We start from the raw sequence: 19,645 nt of genomic DNA on the forward strand, positions 1-19,645 counted from the left end.
GCTCCACTTTAATGCAATTTGATTCTTTTAATTAAAATGTGTATCTAGGATTCATAGCTTTAACTCGTCCTTGGAAATAGTGTATTATCGTCTGTAAAAATGTATTTTCACGTATGAACCGCTCTCACGGACTTATCTTTCAACGAACTGCCCTGCCGCATCAGTGAGACACAAAGCGAGGCCTCTGCGGTCTGGGGGCTGTCGGCCAGGCTCCGCCCCCCGCGCTGAGGCCGCCAATCAGCTCCCGAGACGGCTCCCTTCTCGCCTCCCTCCTCCTCCCGCCCCCAGTCCCCCCTCTGCCTGCGAATTTCCACGTCCCCGGCCGCGTCATTCCAGGTCCCTTCTCACCCGAGAAGCCCCTTCCTCTTGAAAACGGCCGCCGCGTCCTCCTAGGCAGCGCTCTCTGCCCCCGACCGGCACTGCAGGGCGCATCGGGGCGAACGGTGAGTGGGGGGCAGCGACGGATTCTGTACAGGAGAGGCCTGGCGGTGACAAGGCCTCAGCCCGGACCGCGGTGGCCTGGACAGGGACAGGGGGCGACGTGGGCGGGGTTGGGAGGTGTGAGGACTGGTGTGGGGGGCCTCCGCGAATACCCAGGGAGGGCGGCAGACGTGTTCCAGAGGATTCCTTGCTGTTTACCTCCTGGATCTTTCTTTGGCTTCTCCCTGCAACTGAGTCTCTGCTGCCTTCCTGCCGCAGTTTTTCACCGTTGCTTCTCAGGGGGCAGATGACCCTCTATTACTGTGTGCGTGCGCGCATGCGCACGCGCGCGCTCCACAAGAAAACAGATTTTAGCTAAAAGGAACCGTGGAGACTATGCCATCTCACCTCCTGGTGTCTTGCTCTTGGATTATTTGGGTGTAGCTTGTCTCTGCAGAGAGCCATCCACCCTCAAACCCCACCCCTGCACGATGAAAGTTCTCACCTACCCAAGTGCTCTACGTGCCCAGGGCTCCGAGTATGGCTGTGGTGGGGAGGGAGGTGCGGGGCGCGGAAGGGGTGACAGTGGGTTCAGGGAATCAGGTGGACCATTTAGTCTGGAATGCATTTGGCCTGAAGCAGTATATGCAGGATTATACGGTTCCCAGGTAGACAAGGCCCAAGCTGGCCACTGAGTTGGCTCAACCTTCCATGAAGGGGGAAGGCATTAGGTACAGAAGAAACAGATCTACGAATTGGATAATCATGGAAACTTACTGGAAGAAGTGTAAGTCTAACTAGACATAAAGGACTAAATAAATGGTCTGTCAAGCCGATCACTGATCCATCCATCCATCTGACCATCCATCCTTTCATATGCCACACTGTTCCTCAGTTGACTTTAATACTTTGCTTTGGTTTGACGTTTTTTCTAATTTATTAATGAGGTATATAAAACATCTAAGCATCTAAAGAATAATGAATGCCTGACTGCCTCCTAGGGCAAGAAATAGGACATTGCCAGACTTTAGAAGCTCCCTCTGTATCCCACTCAAGCCTCTCCTTCTGCCTTCCAAGAGGTGACATCTCTCCTGATTTTTGTATTAATCATTTCCTTGCTTTTCTTTATACTTTTGCCATTTATGTGTGTATTCCAAACACACATATGCGTGCTGGTTTTCCCTATTTTTTACTTTCATATGAAGGCATTATAGTGTACATATTCTTAAATTTTCAAGATTCACCCTTGATGAGTCCTTCATTTTCTTTGTTTATGGTATGAATATACTATATTGATCTATTCTACCTTTGGGGTTTTGTTAGTTTGGGATATATATTAGTTATCTATTGCTGTGTAAGAAATTACCCCCAATTTGTTAATGCTTAAAAACACTTAGCAGCCTAAAAAAAAAAACCCCAAAACTTATTATCTCACAGTTTCTGTGGGTCAGGAATCCCTGAGGAGCTTAGCTGGGAGACTCTCACTCAGTCTTTCCCCACCCCCCACACCCCCCACAGACTGTACTGACTGTAGCTACAGCAAGGTATTGGCTGGGGCTACAGTCATCTCAAGGCTTGGGTTTGAGGGACCCCCTTCCAAGCTTATTCACATGACTGTGCACAGGCTTCCTGGCCTCACTGGCTTTGGTTGGACACCTCAGTCTGTTCTGTGCCACATGGGACTCTGTATAGGAGCTAGTCACCACATGGCAGCTGGCTTCCCCCAGAAGAAAGGCTCCTAGACACAAAGAGAAAGACAAAACCCAGACTCTTTTTGTAATCTAGTCTCTAAAGTGACTTCCCATCATTCTTGCCATCTTCTGTTTATTAGAAGTGAGTCACTAGTTCCAGCCCACATGGGAGAGAAGGAGGTTACACAAGACCATGAATATCTGGGGACAGAGATTATTGGGGCCCATTTTAAAGGCTGCCTGCTACAGGGGATATTAATAAATAATTCTGTTTTCTAACATTCTTGTCTATGCCTTCTGGTTCACATGCACAGGTTCCCTGGAGTATCCACCCAGGTGTAAAATTACTGGGTGATAAGATATGTGTTTGTTCAACTTTATTAGATTATTAGGTTATTTCCAAGCTTCTTCCAAAGTGTTGAGCCAGTTTGCCCTTCCTGCAGCAACAGATGAGAATTCTTGTTGTTCCACATACTATCATAACTTGAAATTATTAAATTTCATTTTCGGCCAGTCTGGTGGGCATGAAATAACATTCCATTGTGATTTTAATTAGCATTTCTCTGATAATTCATGAAGTTGACCATCTTTTCAAATATTGATGAGCTCTTGTGCTTTCTCTCTGTGTAATGTGATTCCTTCTTTTTACTTATTTCATATTGAGTTATTTGTCTTTCTTATTTACTCATTGGGAAGCTTTCTTTATATAACCTGGACTCTAACCAACCCTTTCTTAGCTATGGATGTTGCAGAAATCTGCTTTCAGTTTGGTGCTTAGCTTTTCTTTCTCTGTATGACTATCTCCATTAACTATGTTTTGAAATTTAATTTCAAGTTACCAGTATTTTCTTTCATACTTTGTCTTGTTTGAGAAAATTGTTTCCTCAAGGTAATAAATTAATTTTACTATATTTTCTTCCAAAAACTTTCATAGTTCTGCACTTGGCAATTTATCTTAATCCATCTGGAAATTAATTTTAATAGTTTATTCCATGTGGATAACCAATTGTCCCAGACCTAGTGATCTGCATGTATCAAGTTTTTCATGTATGAACTTGTTTTAAGCTCCCTACTATGTTTCATAATCTGTCTAGCTCTGCATCAATACTAAATTGTTTTTAACTAGTGTAGTTTTATAATAAGTCTTGAAATCTGGTAGGAAACATCATCCCACCTCTTTATTCTTCTTCAAGATTGTTTTAGCAATTCTTGGACCTTTCATTTCCATATAAATATTTTTAAATAAATGTCAAATTTTCCAAAATAAGAAACAAACAAGCAAACAAACGACCTCCTGGAATTTTGATTGATACTGCATTAATTATACATGTCAATTTGGGGAGAGATGGCCTCCTTGAGATTTTGAGTCTTTCTATGTATGAACTTGGTATTTATGTAAATAATGTATTGACTTTAAATACTGATATTTATTTAGCTTTTAATATTTTAAATGTTTTATATTTTGTTTTCTTTTTGCTCATTTTTGTTAATTTATTTCTAAGTACACCATATTTTTACTATTATAAGTGTTCATTAAAATTTTATTTTGTAGCTAATTGTTGCTGGTGTATAGAAATCCAGTTGCCTTTTATATGTCATTATATATCAAATTTAATAAACTCCATTAATAATTCTATATTTACATATACAGTATTTCACATTTGCTACACAGCCATATCATCTGGAACTAAACAGTTTTTTCTTACTTTCCAATACTTATACTTTTAATTTATTTTTTCCTGTCTAACTGCATTGGCTAGGACCTCCAATATAATATTGAATAAAAGTAGGGAAGGGCATCTCGTTTTATCCTTAAGATAATAAAGAGAAAGATTTCACTATAACAACATTAAATACTGCACTCATGATGGTTTTTCTTTAAATGCGTTGTCCCAAAATAAGGAAGTTATATTCTTTTGGTAAATACTTTTATTATGAGTAGATGTTTTATTGAGTGCTTCTTCTGTGGCTATTGATTCTCTTATATAATTTTTTTTCCTATAAATATATTAATATAGTGAAGTATAGTGTTCAATCTATCACATTAAATCAACTTTACATCCCTGGAATAAACCCTCTATGATAAATATGCAGTAACTTTTATATACAGATATAATAATAAGCATCAGATATTTGCATCAATATATGTGAATTGCGATGGGACTATAATTATCCATTTTGATACTGATCTTACCTGTTGATATCATCTCATTAAATAAGATGGGTAGTATTCCTCCTACTGCTATCTCCTACAATTTGTGCAAGAACAGAATTGTCTGGCCCTTGAATATTTCCTCATATCATCAGTAAAACCCTCAGGGTTTAGAATTTACTTTGTCAGAAGATAATTAACTTGTTAAGTCAATTATTTTAAGTATGATAGGACTATTAGGTTTTCTTATGGAGTCAATTTTCATAAATGGAATTTTCCAATTTTAACCATTTCATATATATATTTAAAATCAAATAAAATGATCCATAATATCCTCCCATTATCTGTTTAAATATTTCTATTGTTTCTATGACTCCCTTTCATTACTAATGTGTGTGTATTTTCTTTCTGTTTTAATTTTGCCAGAACTACGACTACTTTATTAGCTCTTTCACATAAACATACACACACAAACCTTTGTTTTTTTCATTGTCACTTATTTTATTACTTCTTCCTGCTTTATTTGATTTTTTCTGTTACTTATTTTCTAAGCTCTTAAGGTATATGCTTAGCTCATTAATTATGACCTTTACTTCTTATGTAAGCTCTTAAGCCTATAAATTTGTATCACTCCTTTTTAGATATATCTCAAGTTTTGACATGAATATTTTGCTGTTGTGTACATGTATTTATAATTTCCATTATGGTTTCTTGTTTGAACCATGAAATTTTTTTTTTAATTCTGTATAGGGGGACTCAATGCACAATCATTAATCAACCCCAAGCCTAATTCTCAACAGTCTCCAATCTTCTGAAGCATAACAAACAAGTTTTTACATGGTGAACAAGTTCCTACATAGTGAATAAGTTCTTACATGGTGAACAGTGCAAGGGCAGTCATCACAGAAACTTTTGGTTTTGATCACGCACCATGAACTATAAACAATCAGGTCAATTATGATTATTCATTTGATTTTTATACTTGATTTATATGTGAATCCCACATTTCTCTCTTATTATTATTTTTTATTTTTAATAAAATGCTGAAGTGGTAGGTAGATGCGAGATAAAGGTAGAAAACATAGTTTAGTGCTGTAAGAGGGCAAATGTAGATGATCAGGTGTGTGCCTGTAGACTAAGTATTAATCCAAGCTAGACAAGGGCAACAAAACATCCACAGATGCAGAAGATTTCTCTCAAAACAGGGGGGGTGAGGTTCTAAGCCTCCCCTCTGTTGATCCCCAATTTCTCACCTGATGGCCCCCCTGCAATTGTGCCTGTCTTAGGTTGTTCCTCCCTTGAGGAATCTTACCCATCTCTGGCTAACCAGTCATCTTCCGGGGCCATACAGGGAAATGTAAAGTTGGTAAGTGAGAGAGAAGCAATATTCTTTGAAAAGGCTAGCTTTTTACTTCTTTGCAGATTTATGCCCTGTGGCTTCTATGTCCAGCATTTGTCTTGAGGTATCTTTACCACTTGGAAGAATTAAGATACTTGGTAATTTTCGATATGAGGCACGAATTCTACTAAAGGGTTGTAATTAGGAAGGAAGAAGAAAAGCTGTAGAAGTAACAGACGGAAGAAAACATGGGAAGATTGACTATTTCTTTGACATATATTCTTGTAGAGTAACATAAGCATGTATAGGTTTTAACAAACTACTAATTAAATTGCATACACACATTAACATACTAGGAATATAGCTACATAACAAAAGCAGATCTACAATTACCAGCCATCTCCAGTGAAACCAAGAAAAACCAGTTAGGCACCCTAGGCATTTGAGAAAACTTATCAATGATATGATGGATATTATCTAACTGAATTTGAATATTTTGAGAAAAATCAGACAAAACAACACATTCCTGGGAACTGTTCACATCCCATATATTCCTTCAACAGTAGATAGTCTATAGTCGCAAGATTTTGGAGCGCTGCAACTTGCACTTCTCCTAATTTTTGGTTGAGTTCCAACAGTATAGGTCTAGTCAAATTACTTGTTTTACTGCATGCACAGGCCAGCTTAGATATCTTCTTCTTCATTCCAATGGCAAGTCCAGGAACCGGTGGGATGAATGCAGCTACAACTGCAACAGCACCAGGATCTTTGTTGAAGTTTTTTGATGATCATCTTCTGGAATGACTCTTCCAGAGTATGTAGAGTTGGAAGTTCTTCTTCATATTGTATCTTAATTCATTTTCTGGGTAGCCAAATTAGGCGTTGATTCTCTGTATAAACACAAACAAACCCTTTGCCCACACTTTGATATGCCCTTTATACCATTGTGAAGAACTTACTGGAGATCACCACATAGGAACTGCTTTTTTTTTTTTATAAGAGAAAGGAATATTATCAGAAAAATGTACTTCCATAGCTGATCATCTGACACTCTTTAAATGATCAAAATTAAGGATATTTAAAGCATGCATTAATCAGTGATTTGCAGTTAGTTTTATCCTATCAGGGAGTAATCTCCCTTTTTTTTTTTTGTTATCATTAATCTACAATTACAGGAAGAACATGATGTTTACTAGGCTCTCCCCTATACCAGGTCCCCCCGACAAACCCCCTTACAGTCACTGTCCATCAGCATAGCAAAATGTTGTAGAATCACTACTTGTCTTCTCTGTGTTGTACAGCCCTCCCCTTTCTCCCACCTCCCTCCATTATGCATGCTAATCATAATACCCCCTTTCTTCTTCCCCCTCCTTACCCCTCGTACCCACCCATCCTCCCCAGTCCCTTTACCTTTGGTACCTGTTAGTCCATTCTTGGGTTCTGTGATTCTGCTGCTGTTTTGTTCCTTCAGTTATTCCTTTGTTCTTATACTCCACAGATGAGTGAAATCATTTGGTATTTCTCTTTCTCCGCTTGGCTTATTTCACTGAGCATAATACCCTCTAGCTCCATCCATGTTGTTGCAAATGGTAGGATTTGTTTTCTTCTTATGGCTGAATAATATTCCATTGCGTATATGTACCACATCTTCTTTATACATTCATCTACTGAATAGACACTTAGGTTGCTTCCAATTCTTGGCTATTATACATAGTGCTGAGATAAACATAGGGGTGCATCTGTCTTTTACAAACTTGAGTGCTGCATTCTTAGAGTAAATTCCTAGGAGTGGAATTCCTGGGTCAAATGGTAACTCTATTTTGAGCATTTTGAGGAGCCTCCATACTACTTTCCACAATGGTTGAACTAATTTACATTCCCACCAGCAATGTAGGAGGGTTCCCATTTCTCCAACAACATTTGTTGTTGTTTGTCTTTTGGATGGCAGCCATCCTTACTGGTGTGAGGTGATACCTCATTGTGGTTTTAATTTGCATTTCTCTGATAATCAGCAATGTGGAGCATCTTTTCATGTGTCTGTTGGCCATCTGTATTTCTTTTTGGAGAACTGTCTGTTCAGTTCCTCTGCCCATGTTTTAATTGGATTATTTGTTTTTTGTTTGTTGATGTGGGTGAGCTGTTTATATATTTTGGGCATCAAGCCTCTATCAGATCTGTCATTTACAAATATATTCTCCCATAATGAAGGGTACCTTTTGTTCTACTGATGGAGTCTTTTGCTGTACAGAAGCTTTTCAGCTTAATATAGTCCCACTTGTTCATTTTTGCTGTTGTTTTCCTTGCCCGGGGAGATATGTTCAAGAAGAGGTCCCTCATGCTTATGTCTAAAAGGTTTTTGCCTATGTTTTTTTCTAAGAGTTTTATGGTTTCATGACTTACATTCAGGTCTTTGATGCATTTTAAATTTACTTTTGTGTATGGAGTTAGACAATGGTCCAGTTTCATTGTCCTACATGTAGCTGTCCAGTTTTGCCAGCACCATCTGTTGAAGAGACTGTCATTTCACCATTGTATGTCCATGGCTCCTTTGTTGAATATTAATTGACCATATATGTTTGGGTTAATGTCTGCAGTCTCTAATCTGTTCCACTGGTCTGTGGTTCTGTTCTTGTGCCAGTACCAAATTGTCTTGATTACTATGGCTTTGCAGTAGAGCTTGAAGTTGGGGAGTGAGATCCCCCTACTTTATTCTTCTTTTTCAGGATTGCTTTGGCTATTTGGGGTCTTTGGTGTTTCCATATGAATTTTTGAATTATTTGCTCCAGTTTATTGAAGAATGTTGCTGGTAATTTGATAGGGATTGCATCAAATGTGCATATTGCTTTGGGCAGGATGGCCATTTTGACGATATTAATTCTTCCTAGCCATGAGCATGGGATGAGTTTCCACTTGTTAGTGTCCCCTTTAATTTCTCTTAAGAGTGACTTGTAGTTTTCAGGGTATAGGTCTTTCACTTCCTTGGTTAGGTTTATTCCTAGATATTTGATTCTTTTTGATGCAGTTGTGAATGGAATTGTTTTCCTGATTTCTCTTTCTATTGGTTCATTGTTAGTGTATAGGAAAGCCACAGATTTCTGTGTGTTAATTTTGTATCCTGCAACTTTGCTGTATTCTGATATCAGTTCCAGTAGTTTTGGAGTGGAGTCTTTAGGGTTTTTTATGTACAGTATCATGTCATCTGCAAATATTGACAGTTTAACTTCTTCTTTACCAATCTGGATTCCTTGTATTTCTTTGTTTTCTCTGATTGCCGTGGCTAGGACCTCCAGTACTATGTTAAATAACAGTGGGGAGAGTGGGCATCCCTGTCTTGTTCCCAATCTCAGAGGAAAAGCTTTCAGCTCCTCACTGTTCAGTATAATGTTGGCTGTGGGTTTATCATATATGGCCTTTATTATGTTGTGGTACTTGCCCTCTATACACATTTTGTTGAGAGTTTTTATCATGAATGGATGTTGAAATTTGTCAAATGCTTTTTCAACATCTATGGAGATGATCATGTGGTTTTTGTCTTTCCTTTTGTTGATGTGGTGGATGATGTTGATGAATTTTCGAATGTTGTATCATCCTTGCATCCCTGGGATGAATCCCACTTGGTGATGGTATATGATCCTTTTGATATACTTTTGAATTCTGTTTGCTAATATTTTATTGAGTATTTTTGCATCTGCATTCATCAGGGATATTGGTCTGTAATTTTCTTTTTTGGTGGGGTCTTTGTCTGGTTTTGGTATTAGGGTGATGTTGGCTTCATAGAATGAGTTTGGGAGTATTCCCTCCTCTTCTATTTTTTGGAACACTTTAAGGAGAATGGGTATGTCTGATAAGATTCTGAGGTAAATCCATCCAGTCCGGGGGTTTTGTTCTTGGGTAGTTTTTTTATTACCATTTCAATTTCTTTGCTCATAATTGGTTTGTTTAACTTTTGTGTTTCTTCCTTGGTCAGTCTTGGGAAGTTGTATTTTTCTAGGAAGTTGTCCATTTCTTCTAGGATTTCCAGCTTGTTGGCATATAGGTTTTCATAGTAGTCTTTAATAATTCTTTGTATTTCTGTGGAGTCTGTTGTGATTTTTCCATTCTCATTTCTGATTCTGTTGATTTGTGTTGATTCTCTTTTTCTCTTAAAAAGTTTGGCTTATCTATTTTGTTTATTTTCTCAAAGAACCAGCTCTTGGTTTCGTTGATTTTTGCTATTGTTTTATTCTTCTCAATTTTGTTTATTTCTTCTCTGATCTTTATTATGTCCCTCCTTCTGCTGACTTTAGGCCTCATTTGTTCTTCTTTTTCCAGTTTCGATAATTGTGATGTTAGACTATTCATTTGAGATTGTTCTTCCTTCTTCAAGTGTGCCTGGATCGCTATATACTTTCCTCTTAAGACTGCTTTTGCTGTGTCCTACAGAATTTGGGGCTTTGTGTTGTTGTTGTCATTTGTTTCCATATATTCCTTGATCTCTATTTTAATTTGTTCATTGATCCATTGATTATTTAGGAGCATGTTGTTAAGCCTCCATGTGTTTGTGAGCCTTTTTGTTTTCTTTGTAGAATTTCTTTCTAGTTTTATACCTTTGTGGTCTGAAAAATTGGTTGGTAGAATTTCAATATATTGGAATTTACTGAGGCTCTTTTTGTGAGCTAGTATGTGGTCTATTCTGGAGAATGTTCCATGTGCACTTGAGAAGAATGTATATCCTGTTGCTTTTGGATGTAGAGTTCTATAGATGTCTATTAGGTCTATCTGTTCTAGTGTGTTGTTCAGTGCCTGTGTGTCCTTACTTATTTTCTGCCCGGTGGATCTATCCTTTGGGGTGAATGGTGTGTTGAAGTCTCCTAAAATGAATGCATTGCAGTCTATTTCCCTCTTTAGTTCTGTTAGTATTTGCTTCACATATGCTGGTGCTCCTGTATTGGGTGCATATATATTTAGAATGGTTATATCCTCTTGTTGGACTGAGCCCTTTATCATTATGTAGTATCCTTCTTTATCTCTTGTTACTTTCTTTGTTTTGACGTCTATTTTGTCTGATATTAGTACTGCAACCCCTGCTTTCTTCTCTCTGTTGTTTGCCTGAAATATCTTTTTCCATCCCTTGACTTTTAGTCTGTGCATGTCTTTGGTTTTGAGGTGAGTTTCTTGTAAGCAGCATATAGATGGGTCTTGCTTTTTTATCAGTTCTATTACTCTGTGTCTTTTGATTGGTGCATTCAGTCCATTTACATTTAGGGTGGCTATTGAAAGATATGTATTTACTGCCATTGCCAGCTTTAGATTCGTCTTTACCAAAGGTTCAAGGTTAGCCTCTTTAGTATCTCACTGCCTAACTTAGCTTGCTTATTGAGCTGTTATATACACTGTCTGGAGATTATTTTCTTCTCTCCCTTCTTATTCCTCCTCCTCCATTCTTTATATGTTGGTTGTTTTATTCTGTGCTCTTTCGTGTTTCCTTTAACTGCTTTTAGTGGGTAGTTGATTTTAATTTTTTGCCTTTAGTTAGTATTTGGTTGGTCTGCTTTCTTTGCTGTGATTTTATTTTCTCTGGTGACATCTGTTTAGTTTTAGGAGTGCTCCTGTCTAGAACAGTCCCTCTAAAATACCCTGTAGAGGTGGTTTGTGGGAGGCAAATTCCCTCAACTTCTGCTTGTCTGGGAATTGTTTAATCCCTTCTTCATATTTAAATGATAATCATGCTGGATACAGTATCCTTGGTTCAAGGCCCTTCTGTTTCATTGCATTAAATATATCATGCCATTCTCTTCTGGCCTGTAAGGTTTCTGTCGAGAAGTCTGATGATAGCCTGATGGGTTTTCCCTTATAGGTGACCTTTTTCTCTCTAGCTGTCTTTAAAACTGTTTCCTTGTCCTTGATCTTTGCCATTTTAATTATTATGTGTCTTGGTGTTGTCCTCCTTGGATCCTTTCTGTTGGGAGTTCTGTGTATTTCCGTGGTCTTTTCGATTATTTCCTCCCCCGTTTGAGGAAGTTTTCAGCAATTGTTTCTTCAAAGACACTTTCTATCCCTTTTCCTCTCTCTTCTTCTTGTGGTACCCCTATAATATGGATATTGTTCCTTTTGGATTGGTCACACAGTTCTCTTAATATTGTTTCATTCCTGGAGATCCTTTTATCTCTCTCTATGTCAGCTTCTTTGCATTCCTGTTCTCTGGTTTCTTTTCCATCAATGGCCTCTTGCATCTTATCCATTCAGCTCATAAATCCTTCCAGAGTTTGTTTCATTTCTGAAATCTGTTTCCGGGTATCTATAATCTCCCTCCAGACTTCATCCCTTAGCTCTTGTATATCTCTCTGCATCTCTGTCAGCATGTTTATGATTTTTATTTTGAATTCTTTTTCAGGAAGACTGGTTAGGTCTGTCTCCTTCTCTGGTGTTGTCTCTGTGATCTTTGTCTGCCTGTAATTTTGCCTTTTCATGGTGATAGAGATAGTTTGCAGAGCTGGCACGAGTGACGGCTGGAAGAAATTCCCTTCTTGTGGTTTTGTGGCCTTCCTTTCCTGGGAGAACAGTGACCTCTAGTGGCTTGTGCTGGGCAGCTGCGTGCAGAAAGGACTTCTGATTCTTGCCTGGATGCTATGGAGCTTATCTCTGCTATTGCTGTGGGTATGGCCTGCCTCGGTCTGCTGCTCTGATATAGTGGAGCCATGTTGGAGGGGGAATGGCTGGGAGGCTATTTATCTTCGTGAGGGGCCTCCGTGCTCCCTGATGCCCAGGGGGTTAGAGTGCCCAGAGATCCCCAGATTCCCTGCTGCTGTACTAAGTGTCCTGGGACGTTTCCGTCCAGTTTGGGGGGTCCCTGTCCCTTTAAGTAGTCCAAAAAGCATTTGCAAAATAAATAAATAAATAAATAATTTTTTTTCAAAAGCCGCTCACTTTTCTTTGTCCCCAGGCCCCGGCCTCAGGGACCCGCTCACAGGTCTTACTGTCCTGTTTCCCTAGTATCCAGGACCCCACGCATGCACTATGTCTGCACTCTGGTCCGGATGGCTGGTCCTGGGCTCCCTCTGCCTCCCCACTCTGACTCCTCTCCTCCCGCCAGGAGCTGGCGGGAGGGTCACTCGGCACCTGCTGGGCCGGGGTTTGTATCTTACCCCCTTTGCGAGGAGCTGGGATCTCGCAGGTGTGGATGTGGTCTGGATGTTTTCCTGTGTCCTCTGGTCTCTATTCTAGGAAGAGTTGTCTTTGTTATATTTTCATAAATATATGTGGTTTTGGAAGGAGATTTCTGCTGCTCTACTCACACTGCCATCTTGGCTCCACCCTCTGAACCATGAAATTTTTAGAAGTATATACTTTACAGCACTTACATAGAGATTCTTTTATTATCTTGTAGTAAATGTTGCCTAATTTATAATGTAGTCAGAGAATGCATGATGTCAATACCTTTGGATTTCTTGAAGCTAGCCCTATAACCTAATTCAGTTTTCTTTGTGTGCTCAAAAGTAATGTGAAGTATCTAATTATAAGATGTTCTATATAAAGCATGTGTGATAATTGTGCAATGAGGATTGGCCATATCCTCACAAATTTTTTATCTGCTCTAATAATCAATTACAAAAAAAAGGTGTGGTAAAATCTCTATGATGGTGGATTTTGAAGTTTGCCATTGCAGATCTATATATTTTCACTTTATATATTTTTAGGCTATATTATTAGTGAATTGAGGTAACCTGACATTTTTATCATAATGCAGGAATATAATATTATAGCTACCTATTAATGTTTTTTGTTTTAAATTCTTAATTTGTTCAGATATCAAATTGAGGTTTCCTTGATTGCATTTGGCAATTGGTCTTAATCTATCTGGAAATTGATTGTATTACTGTTTATTCCATATGGGCATTCAATTGTCCCAGCACTAGTGATATGCATGAATCAAGTTTTTCATATATGCATGAACTTGTTTACCTTATTTTTCTTTTATTCTTTGACTTTTAATTATTTCTGTGTTTTAAGTATATATGTCATAAACTTACCTATATTTTTTAATTCTGATTTTTAATTATTGTTTGACAATTTATAACTTGTCATTGAATAATTTAGTTGATATATTTATTGTGATTAGTAATATAATTTACCTCTGCCATCTTATTATTTGCTTTTTATCTGCTTTATTGATCACTTTCATTCCTCTCCCCTCTTTTACTTTTTTTTTTTTTTTTGAGAGGGCATCTCTCATATTTATTGATCGAATGGTTGTTAACAACAATAAAATTCTGTATAGGGGATTCAATGCTCAATGCACAATCATTAATCCATCTCAAGCCTAATTCTCATCAGTCTCCAATCTTCTGAAGCATAACGAACAAGTTCTTACATGGTGAACAAGTTCTTACATAGTGAATAAGTTCTTACATGGTGAACAGTACAAGGGCAGTCATCACAGAAACTTTCGGTTTTGATCACGCATTATGAACTATAAACAATCAGGTCAAATATGAATATTTGTTTGATTTTTATACTTGATTTATATGTGGATCTCACATTTCTCCCTTTATTATTATTATTTTTTTTATTTTTAATAAAATGCTGAAGTGGTAGGTAGATGCAAGATAAAGGCAGAAAACATAGTTTAGTGTTGTAAGAGAGCAATTGTAGATGATCATGTGTGTGCCTGTAGACTATGTGTTAATCCAAGCTGGACAAGGGCATTAAAACATCCACGGATGCAGAAGATTTCTCTCAAAACAGGGGGGGTGAGGTTCTAAGCCTGACCACTGTTGATTCCCAATTTCTCACCTGATGGCCCGCCTGCGACTGTGCCTGTCTTAGGTTGTTCCTTCCTTGAGGAATCTTACCAGTCTCTGGCTAACCAGTCATCTTCAGGGGCCATACAGGGAGATGTAAAGTTGGTAAGTGAGAGAGAAGCCATATTGTTTGAAAAGGTTAGCTTTTTTACTTCTTTGCAGATTTATGCCCTGTGGCTTCTATGCCCAGCATTTGTCTTGAGTCTTTTACTTTTTTGTGTCCCCATTTTACTCCTCTTATTTGGAAGTTGCTTTTTTTAAGGTTTATGTCAAATGTTTTATTTTCTTGTATAATATCCTTGTCTGGCTTTGGTATCAGGGCAAGGGTAAGGCTCAAACAATGCCATAACTTTAAAATAGTTTATCTTCATTTCCATCCTGCAGCTGTGCTACTGTTATTGTACATTTTATTTTTTGTATGTTTTTATATCCTCAAGAAATTATATTTAGTTAATCAGTCAATATTAACTTACATTTGCCCATGTATTTGTCTTTCCAGTATTCTCTATTCTTTCCTGTAGTTATACTCCTATTTGGGACAGTTTTCTTTAATTCCAAAGAACTCCTTTCTGTAGTTCTTATACTTTATTGCCAACAAATTCTCTCAGCTTTTGTTGATCTAAAATTGTTTTTATTTTGCCTTCATTTTTGAAGGATATTTTTGCTGTGCATAGAGGTTTAAGCCGGCAGATTTTATCTTTCTTTTTTTTCTTTTATTTGAGCAATTCTATTGTGCTTTGGTTTCCATCGTTTCTTTTGGAAAGCCAGCTGTACTATTGTTCTCTGAGTAGAAACTACCTTTTATCTCTTGCTGATTTTGAGATTTCCTCTCTGAATCTAGTTTTTAGCAATTTGACTATGATGTGCTTAGCTGTTTTATTTTACTATTCTGCATAAGGAATTTAGAGTTTTTTAAACCTGAGTTTTGATGTTTTCCATGTCTTTGTGGGAATTTTCAGTCATTAGTTAACATGCTGCTTCTTTTTCATTCCCTTTTTCCTCTTCTCCTGGGACTCTAATTACACATATACCATAACTTTTTACAATGTTTTATGCTTTCTATTTCCTTTATAGGATCTCTTTATATCATTTCTTTATAGATCTCTTTATATCATTTGTTCCTTCTTTGTGTTATGTTATTTTTCGATACTTTCCACTGACCTTCCTTACAGGTCAAATGTTTTATTTTCTTGTGTAATGTCCTTGTCTAGCTTTGGTATCAGGTAAGGGTAAGGCTCAAACAATGCCATAACCAATTCTCGGGTCATTTTTATCTCATATGCTATTAAACCCAAGTATTGAATTACTGAATTCACTGTTCTTTTTTTCTGAAATTCACATTTTACCCTTTTATGAATTTTAATACTATCCTGAAATTCTCCAGCTTTGTTTCTGTTATCTTTCAACATGTTAAAGTCAGCCCAAAGAACTCAATTGTCTGAACCACCTGTGAGTCTGTTTCTATTATTGATTGTTTCTCCTGAGTTCTTGGCAATTCTAGCCTCCCTCTAAGTTTTTTATTGGATGCAGGACATCATGAATGAAAAATTATAAAGTTCTGACTGGTGTTATTGTTTCCCAAAGAGGATTTTTATGGAGGGGTCGGGGATAGATAAAGTACCAGCAGGTCACTTTCATACTATCAAAGGTTAGTTTTAAGCTTTCTTAGACCTGGTCCATTTCAGGCTTTTCCTTTATCCAAGAGCATGACTTACTCCTAAGGCATCATTCTCATTCACATGCCATAGATTTTCTCATATCTCAACTGAAAGCAGAGTGCTTTGATAAGAATCACTTACTTTAGTAGGATTTGACCTCTCCTGCCTTATTCCCGAAACTGCGCAGCTACTGAAATGACTGCTCAATTGTTTAGCATTTTAGCAACTATTTTCTGCAAGTTTTTTTTTTTTTGGTGGGGGGAAGCTCTCTCTCCTGTGCATGTATAGCTTAGGAGGCAACCAATGACTGCAGGGGAATTTGTACACAGATTTTTAGATTCACTTCTCTGAGATTTCTTCATGTCTGAAATTTTGCCCTTTGAGCTCCAGTTGGTTTGATTATTTTGAACTAGTAAGGTTAACACTTTCGACTTGGCCTCAGTTGCCCTGCATTGTGAAACTGGAAAATGCCCTAAAGGAAAAAGCCACATGAATGTGGAGCTCATGTACTGTGTTTTTCTTCCCTTAGGATTATAGCTTTTCAAGTCCTGCTTGTGTTGTTTGCTCTTCAAAGTGTTCTATTGTTTCCTATATTTTGTCCAACTTTATTGTTGTAAATTTTCAGTGGGAAGGTTGTCCCAAACAAGGTTTTCTCTCAATGCCAGAACTGGAAATTTCTCATCATTTTGTTTTATATCTCCGACTATTTATCTAAGATTTTATTTCTTCTTGAGATACATCCTTTAGGATTTCCTTTAAAGCAGATCTTTTGGTAATAGATTTTCAGTTTTTGTTGGTATGAAAATAACACTTTAAAGACTCTTATCTAGAGGATAGAGCCAGGGCATGACTCGGAATGAGAAAGGAGGGAGGGCAGCATTTGAACAGCTTCCAGTTTTAGACTATTATGAATAGTGCTGCTTCGCACATTCTACGTGTCCTTTGATGACATGTGTATGCATTTCTATTGGGTATATACCTAAGTGTGCTATTACTGAAGAGTCCTTTTTTTATTTCAAAATGATTTCTATAACATTACAAAATACAAAGTGTCTAAAGAAAAGAATTATTGGGATTCACCCTCACCACTTCCTGAGGTTGCCAAATATCTCCTTAGTTTTGCCTTTTAGATAAACATAAGCATACAAAAGTGGGATCGCCAATTTTCCTCTGAAAATATTCATTGTGAGCAGTCTTCAAAGTATGACTTAAGCTCATCCTTTTAAGAACTATTATATTATGCACTATGAATTTTTAATAAATTGTTCATTCCTGAGTTGCTGAGTATTTATAGAACTCAGTATCTCAAAAGTTATTTCAGTGTTCTCATGGCAGTCTCTATTCCTCAAAGCAGAAGGTGGAAGGAAAAATAGAAACTCTAGGGGTAGTAGAAATAAGGAAAGATACAGGATTTAAAATTTAGCTAGTTATGTGGAGTCTAAAACAGAGAAAGAAAGGATAGAACCAGTTGAAATTTGGGGAAATAGAGAAAAAAAAAGGCTTAAGAGGACAATGTAAAAGAAAAGAGCATGAAGAAGAAAAAACAACAGGAAATGTATAATTTAACTGGTTTTCGACATCAAGCTGCTACTTATTTTGTTGAGGAATGATCCTAGGATTGCCTTCCTTACCTTATATTCATCGATCTTGTCCGTCCATTCATCACGTGGACATTATGAAGCTCCTGTTTATGGCCACATTAAGTAGAGAATCTAAAGAAGAATAAATAAAACAGTTCTTGACTTATGCTCACTGTAGTTTGGTGAGTTGTAATGAAACCCTGAAGTTATACAGGTGTGGTAGTCCATACCCTTTACCACTGAATTCACACTCCCATGGAAGGTCCAGCCTGGACACTGTTTTGTGGTAGGGGAGAAAGCTTTTTAATGGTCTCCTCCTAAGGATAGTTTGGTCTGGGGGCACCTTCTCCCTAGGTACCCAGAGAATAGGGGTCAGGGTGGTGATGGGTGAGGGTAAGAAAACAGGAGAATGTAGAATCCACATCTCTCAGGCCTTGGGAACCAACCATAAAAAGGAAATTTTTTCTCCAGGTTCTAAAGTTGAGCTCACGAAGCTAGATGAGTAGTCACAGGTTAAAGGCAGGATCTCAAAGCCAGGTCAGGCATAAAGCCAGGTCCTTGCTTAGAAGTCAAGTGCTGGAGCCCACTCTTACATGACTAAGTGAGTCAGAACTAGAAATAAAGTTCAAGAAACCCCCCCAAATAAGGAGAAAACATATTTACAAAGAGCCATTACCAGCTGTATGAGCAATGATAGTTTATCCATTTTTTAGTTGATTAAATGTATCACAAAAAATACATGTGACTATTGAAACATTGAGGTACCTGAATAAAAAATATTTAAAAGTAATCTACTCTTTCCTGAAGTAACTGATTCTAAGAGTTTGATGTTTGTTTTCCATATAATTTTTGTGTTACATAAGTATACTAAAATATTTTTAAAGTTTCTATACAAAAACGAGAATTCCAGATTCTGCTACCATGTTAAATGTTTGTTAAAAATACGAATATAAATACAGCCTAACTCCTGGCAAATATATAGATTTAGCTCATCCTTGTAAATGTTTGTGGTTTTTTTTTTTGTATAAAGATCTATCCTTTTTTATCAACCCACCCCCTTGTTGGTAAATAATCTAACGGATTTATTTTTTAACCAATTGCCCTGCCGCAGGCCCATTGCTGGTACCGGGGTCTCCATCCCGGGTCTGGGGCCGCATCTTCGCTCAGAAACGGACACAGAGCAGGGCCTCTGAGGTCCGGGGTCCGCCGGCCAGGCCCCGCCCGCCGCGCCGCGGCCGCCCACCACCTCCCGGGACTGCGCCCTCCTCCGCCCGCTCTGCGGAACAGCCCACCTCCCTACTGCCCCCACCCATCTTTAAATCACCGAGCAGTCTGTCACAGCCCCCCCGCCCCCCGCCCTTGTCCCGTCTCTGCAGAGGAGCCCCGTCCCCCTCCGAAGTAGCCTGGTGCGAAAATTGCTGGACAACGAGTCAATCTTGTCCAAAGACGGTTTCTGGAACCGGAGCGGCCCGGCGCGCCGACCAAGTTCGCGGCAGCCTGGAGGGAGAGGGCGGGACCGGGCCGGGGCTCCGGGAGAGGGCGCGGAACCAGGCACCTCCCGAGCTGCCCAAGTGATCTGTTTGGGGTCTGAGACCGGTAGGCCTAGGGAGGAAAATGTCTTTGAGAAAGGACTGCCTGCGGTTTCTCCAAGTCTGTTTCTGATTCTGCATTTTTCCACCATCCTGGCTCGTGCAGCAATTTTTTTTTTCCTCCAGGAATTCTTGCCCTTTTAAAACATATTTTTTCATAATAAAATATTTCAAGGCTACAGATATATACAGAGAGTAATATAACAGGCTTATATGGTGACATTTTATCACCTTTGCTTACTGCTCTTTCACCGTTTCTCTCGCCCCCTTTCCAAGAAAACCTGACAGTTAAAACCTTTTCCCCCACCAGCCTCATGTCAGAACCCGGAGAGGAGGGGCAATGCGGCAGGAGTGGCGTTCTTGGGTTGTATCCTTCCCGTGTATATTTCTATCATTTCACTATTTATATGTAAGCAATACCTGTGCTTTTGTTTTG

General features: G+C 38.4%; 1 protein-coding gene across 1 annotated transcript in view; it reads left to right on the forward strand.

Annotated features, from left to right (window-relative positions):
• Window positions 1-302: 302 nt before the first annotated feature.
• The window catches only part of TCAF1 (TRPM8 channel associated factor 1), a 47,250-nt gene continuing 27,907 nt past the window's right edge, over window positions 303-19,645 (forward strand). Inside the window, exon 1 of the mRNA XM_073238290.1 lies at window positions 303-443. The gene's annotated coding sequence lies outside the window, so the exon portion shown is untranslated. The remainder of the gene's footprint in view (window positions 444-19,645) is intronic.

This window comes from Manis javanica, chromosome 6, assembly GCF_040802235.1.
Source record: "Manis javanica isolate MJ-LG chromosome 6, MJ_LKY, whole genome shotgun sequence".
In the NCBI taxonomy this organism is placed as follows: Eukaryota; Metazoa; Chordata; class Mammalia; order Pholidota; family Manidae; genus Manis; species Manis javanica.